The 6,006-nt window shown below is 44.6% G+C and overlaps 1 non-coding gene across 1 annotated transcript; it reads left to right on the forward strand.

Annotated features, from left to right (window-relative positions):
* The first annotated feature begins 4,152 nt into the window (after window positions 1–4,152).
* On the forward strand, window positions 4,153–4,259 carry LOC130829622 (U6 spliceosomal RNA). The gene has a single exon (XR_009047635.1). It is a non-coding gene; the product is annotated as a U6 spliceosomal RNA (small nuclear RNA).
* Window positions 4,260–6,006: the final 1,747 nt, after the last annotated feature.

Below are 6,006 nucleotides of genomic sequence, written 5' to 3' on the forward strand. Positions count from 1 at the left end.
TGGAGCAGCTCCATGCTCTTGCCCATGTGCCCTGGAGATTTGGGGTCCATGCCAGGCCAAGTGCGAGCCCTCATCCCACTCAGGAGCAAAGTGGGGGTGTGGGGGGGCGAGGCTCAGGCTGGGCAGAGGACGGGGCAGCAGTGCGGGGCGGGCTGGTGAAAGCTCTGTGTGGCTGCCTTCTGCCTCTCCAGCAGCTGGGGTCTTCCCTCCAGCAAGACGGCTGAGCCCCAGACACCACCCCCACGCCTGAGGCTTCATCCTTGCTCCCTCAGTAGAAGGGTTCGGAGGTGGCCTCAGCGGTGGAGTTGAGACTTGAACACGAGGTCTGCAATTCTTCAGCCCTCCTGCCCCTCCCTCCTGACCTTGGAGGCCACTTTACCTGCTGCGAGCTCAAAGCAGGAATCTGGGTCCGGGAGTAAGCAAAAGGCACTGCAGGCTGAACTGGGGGCCCAGAGCGTGAGAAAGTGGAGAGGGTCTGCGCCCGCCCTAAGGGTGGCAGTCAGGCACCTTCCCTGAGGTGCTCCCAGGCTGAAGTGGATTTAAGGGAGAATGCTGGAAAAGCTGATGGCCATCTCCCAGGGCTCTCCAAGGGGTGTGGCCTGGAGGCCCAGCAGCAAGGGCTCTGTCCACAGTGTGGCCCCCAGGGCAAGACCCTCAGGCCTGTCACTCAAAGTGGTGCTTCCAGAAAGCCCAGGCTCGGTGGGACTCCGGGGAAGCCATAGCGATTGCAGAGACGGTGGCTACATTTCCAAGATTTTGCCCCTCAGCAAGCATTTCAGAGGCCTGCTTGGTACAGGGCCAGGCCTGTGAGGTAGCTGGGTGGACAGCCAGAGAGATGAGCTGTGCGCTGGGACCACACAGAGGATATGCCCTGGTGACTGGGAGGGCACGGTGGGAGGGGGCAGGCTGTAGGGGCTGGGGGCAGGGAGCGAGAGATGAGACCAGCTGGGCTGAGAGGGCCTTGAGTGCCAAGCTAGAAAGGGAGGGTTTTGGGGGACCAGAGCCAGTTTGAAATGGGAGCTGAGATGGTCAGTTTTGTATTTTACACAGATCACCCTGGGGCCTAAGGATGGGGGAAAGGATGGATTGAAAGGGGCAAAAATGAGGTCAGGGGGCCAGGGAAGCTGCAGTGATGGGTGAGGGGTGATGAGCTGGGCCAGGATGGAAGAGGATGTGGAGGAGACCAGTGATAGAGGAAAGATCATCCGTAGACTGATGGGAGCGGGGAGGGGGAAGGATGGGGGTGGTACGGGGGATCCCTGGCTTGAGGCTTTGGAGGATGGTACAACCCCTGCTGGAGCCGCTTGGATTGCTCCACCTGAAAGGGGCTATGGAGAACACAAGATCCAACCCCATACCTCAAGAGAAGGAAGACACAGCTCCTGTCTTCACCAAGAGGCTCCGAAGGACTGTTGGTCTCCCTCCAGCCCAGGACCATGTCATCCAACCCTTTGCTGTCCATCTCCCAGCTGTCCTTCAGGTAAGAAGTGGGGTTAGATGTCCCCCTATATAAGCCACAGAAGGGTGATTTCAGCTACCCAAAAGTCTCCAAGATAAAGTGCTCAGAGCCATGGAGAGGCAAGCCATTGCCATCAATACACTCTCCCGGGAGGGGGCCCTTGACCCACAGGCAGATCCACACTGAGGCTAGATCTGGGCCCTTGAACTTGACCAAGGGTGACCTGGAAACAGAGGGTTCCAGGGTAAACCAAGGGTGCAGGGTCTCCCTGGGAGGGTGCCCAGGCCTGAGCACATGGGCTGGGTTTTCCCTTCCTCAGCCACCCACCAACCAGACCAAGAAGCAAGAAATGCTCTGTGTCCTACCTCCAGGCATAAAACTGATCTTGCTCCAAGGAGGTCACTGCCATAGAATTGAGGTACGTGTGCTGCGGGAGGACGAGGGTCCACACCTGTGCCTGCCCCATCAAAATGAAAAGCCAGGTATCTTATGGCCCCGAAGGTGTAAGTTTCCTTCAGAAATGGAATTGGTGTACCTATGATGATTTAAATTATTTTGTCCGATGGGCGCTTCTAACTTAGCCAAATGTGAGCCCTTTTGGAGTAGAAGTAAAATTCTTTTTTTTTTTTCTGGAGGAAGTAGAAAAGAATAGCTTTTATTGCTTTGCTAGGCAAAGGGGGCCATAGCTGGCTAATGCCTTCAAAATTGTGTGTCCCAACTTGGAGAGGTAGTGAGAAGTTTTATAGCAACAATTCAAAAAGGGCGTGATCAGCGCGTGGACATTCTTCTGATGGGTGGGTGGTGAGTTAGGTGGGAATCAGCATCATGAACCTTCTAGTTCCAGCGGGTCTGGGGTCTGCGTGCTTGTGGGCAACTTCTCCCACCTGATGGGGGTTTCAGAATCTGGTGTCTGGACTTACTGAGGCTCAGGTTCTTGGTGTCTCAGCACAGAAGGAATTCAGCAAGGCAAAGTGATAGGCAAGAAGTGGATTTATTTAGAGAGAAACACACTCCACAGACAGAGTGTGGGTCATCTCAGAAGGCAGGAGAGGCCAGAAGGGTGCTTATATGCCTAGTGTTAAGAGACAGCAAAGTAGTGCGCTAACATAAATGCTGAGTAATGAATCTCAATCATTCCCCCAAAATCCTTTAAAAAAGATGCACCTGGCCCAAACTGCCATCCTGCAAGTAGGAAGTTTTTGGCAGTGACCCCTTCAAAAGGCCAGGGGTTCTTAATCTCTTTCGTGCTTCAGACCACTTGGCAGTCTGGTGAAGCACAGAGACCCCCACACAGTTTTAAAGCATTTTTTAAAACTCATGAAGTAGGCTTGCAGAGAAAACCAATTATACTGAAATTCAGTCGAAATATTAAACATAATCAAAAAGTAATCAAAATATGTTTTTTAAACTTGTGATGTGATAATATATGTGTTTATTAACACTTTAAATAGCAGCACCTCTATGGACTAAGAATTTCAAAGTAGGACTAATGTAAATGATATTTCAGAGTTTCTGCAACAACCAAGATGTAAGATGAAAATATCACTGATTTCTGTGAGTGCTTCTAAAGTGACAGGTGCTGCTACTACTGCTGTGGTTTCTCCTTAAATGAAGGAAATGTAGTTTTTAGTTGGAGGTTAATTAAAATAAAGATGTCATTTTATTTGCATTGAAGCTCATGGAATTACTGAATTGATTTATCCACAAACCGTCCCAGGACCTCAGGTTAACAACCCTGCTCTGAAGAGTGAAGACAAATTGCCTGTATTTGAAATCAAATGTTCAGAAATAGCAGAGAAAATAAAAGGTGTGATGAGGTATCACACACCCACCATCGAAAAGGCCCTCAGCTCGTCCCTGATCTAACAGTTGGCTTGTAGCATAAATTAACCTTCTGGTTTCTACTTTAACATGATCTAGAACCCTCATCTTACAAAACAAGTTGGACAAGGAGCCAGGTCTTAGAGGGGAGAGGAGGCCTGTGTGGTTCTGGAAAATAATCTCTCACTGACCTTATTCTCCCTGTTTGGGACTAGATGGAGAAAGCTAATTAAAGGGTAAAAAATTAGAGGGTTTTTTTTTAATTTATTTATTTATTTATTTATTTCGGCTGTGCCTAGTCTTGGTCCCAGCATGTGGGATCTTTGTTGCGGCATGTGGGATTTTTTTATTGTTGTTGTTGTGGCATGCAGGCTTCTTAGCTGTGGTGTGAGGGATCTTTTAATTGCAGCACACAGGCTTCTTAGTTGTAGCATGTGGACTTCTTAGTTGTGTCATGCATGTGGGATCTAGTTCCCCAACCAGGGGCCGAACCCGGGCCCCCTGCCTTGGGAGCCCGGAGTGGTACCCACTGGACCACCTGGGAAGTCCCCAAATTAAAGTTTTTATGCCCATGTAGTTTATGTATTATAATTTTCAACTTGAAGCTAAAAAGTTGGACAAATGTTTTAGAAACTGAGATTAAAATTTGGTGCTCAGGAGCTTTAAAGAACACCATCAAATTCATAGAGACGGAAAGTAGATTAGAGGTTACCGGGGTCTGGGGGGAAGAGGAGGGAAAAATTATTGCTTAATGGGTACAGAACTTCTGTGTGGGGTGATGAGAAAGTTTTGAAATAGCTATGGTGATGGTTGCACAACATTGTAAATATAATTAATGCCACTGACTTGTACGCTTAAAAATGGCTACAATGGTGCTTGCTTCGGCGGTACATATACTAAAATTGCAATGATATAGAGAAGATTAGCATGGCCCCTGCACAAGGATGACTTGAAAAGTTGTGAAGCGTTCCATATTTTTTAGTAGGTGAGAGGAAGAATCTCTTTATAAATATATTCCAACTAATAAATAAGAAAAAAAGGATATAATTTGAATATTATTTTGCAACTCCTGATAAATAAATGAACCTAGGCGTTAAGCTTCAACAGCTGCTAACATCAAGAGAAGAAAGCAGTAATCAGACATTGATCTTATATCTAGAAGAGATGCTGCTCCACTGTTTAAAGAGTTGAAATGTTTTAACCTCACAATGGAAACAATATGTAATTGTTTTCATTTTGCCCTAATAAGGAGAACAATTTATTAATTCTCACCATGTACTCACGAAAAGGGTTACTTTTTCCAGTTTATAAAGAATGGTGTCATACACAAGTTTTTTAAATGACAACTTTTATGAGAAATATGTATGTATTCGCAATAAAAATAAATAAAATTAAGATAAGCTCTTTTAAATTGAACAGAACATCAGTGGAATGTGGGACAATTTCAAGCAGCTAAATATACTGATACATGTAACTGGAGTCCCCAAAGGAGAGGAGAGCGATAAGAAGACCCCCAAAATGAAAGAAATAATGGCTAAAAATTTTCAAAATTTGATGCAACCTGTAAACCTACAGATCCAAGAAACTCAACAAATCCCAAGTGCAAGAAACATGAACAAAATTATATCAAGACATATCATACTCAAATAGCTTAAAGTCAGTGATAAAAAGAAAATCTTGAAAGCAGAGAAAAAAGACATGTATTAGGATGACAATAGTTTTCTCACTGGAAATAATGCAAGCAAATAGACCGTATATTAACATCATCAGGAATGAGAGAGGTGACATTACTACACTCTACAGATAGTTAAAGGATAATAAAGGAATATTATGAACAACTTTATGCTGATGAATTTGACAGCTGAAATGAAATGGACAAATTCCTTGAAAGACACCAACTACCAAAGCTCATTCAAGAAAAAATAGATAACATCAGTATCCCTATATCTATTAAAGAGTTTGAAAATGTAGTTTAAAACATTCCCACAGAGAAGACTCCAGACCCAGATGGTTTCACTGCTGAATTCTACCAAACATTTAATGATACTTCATCTGAGATGTATGGATGGCAAATAAGCACATGAAAGGATGCTCAACATCATTAGTTGTTAGGAAAATGCAAATGGAACCACCTATTATAATGTCTAAAATTAAAAAGACTGACCATACTAAGTGTTGATGAGGAGTGGAACAACTGGAATTCTCATCATCAGTTGGTGGGAATGTAAAATGTTTAAGACACTTTGGAAAAGAGTTTGGTGGCTTCTTAAAAAGTTAAAAATATAAGTACCGTGGGACCCAGCCATTCCACTCCTAGGTAGTTAACCAAAATAAATGAAAGCATATGTCCATAAAAAGACTTGCATATGAATGTTAATAGCAGCTTTTCTGTAATGACCAAAAAACTGGAAACAACTCAAATGTGTATCAATAGTTGAGTCAATGAACAAATTATGCTATATCCATACAATGGAATACTACTCATCAATAAAAGGGAATGAGCAATTAATATACATGTCAACTTGGATGAATCTCAAAATCATTGTTCTAAATGAAAGTAGTCAGACAAAAAGAGAGTACATACTGTATGGCTTCATTTCTATAAAGTTCTAGAAAATGCCATCTATAATGACAGAAAGCAGATCAGTGGTTGCCTGCAGATTGGGGGGGGGGGGGGTGGTGCGGATGGGCAGGGAAGGGAGCAAAAAGGAGAGATTACCAAAGGG

This window comes from Hippopotamus amphibius, chromosome 9 (assembly GCF_030028045.1).
Source record: "Hippopotamus amphibius kiboko isolate mHipAmp2 chromosome 9, mHipAmp2.hap2, whole genome shotgun sequence".
NCBI lineage: Eukaryota > Metazoa > Chordata > Mammalia > Artiodactyla > Hippopotamidae > Hippopotamus > Hippopotamus amphibius.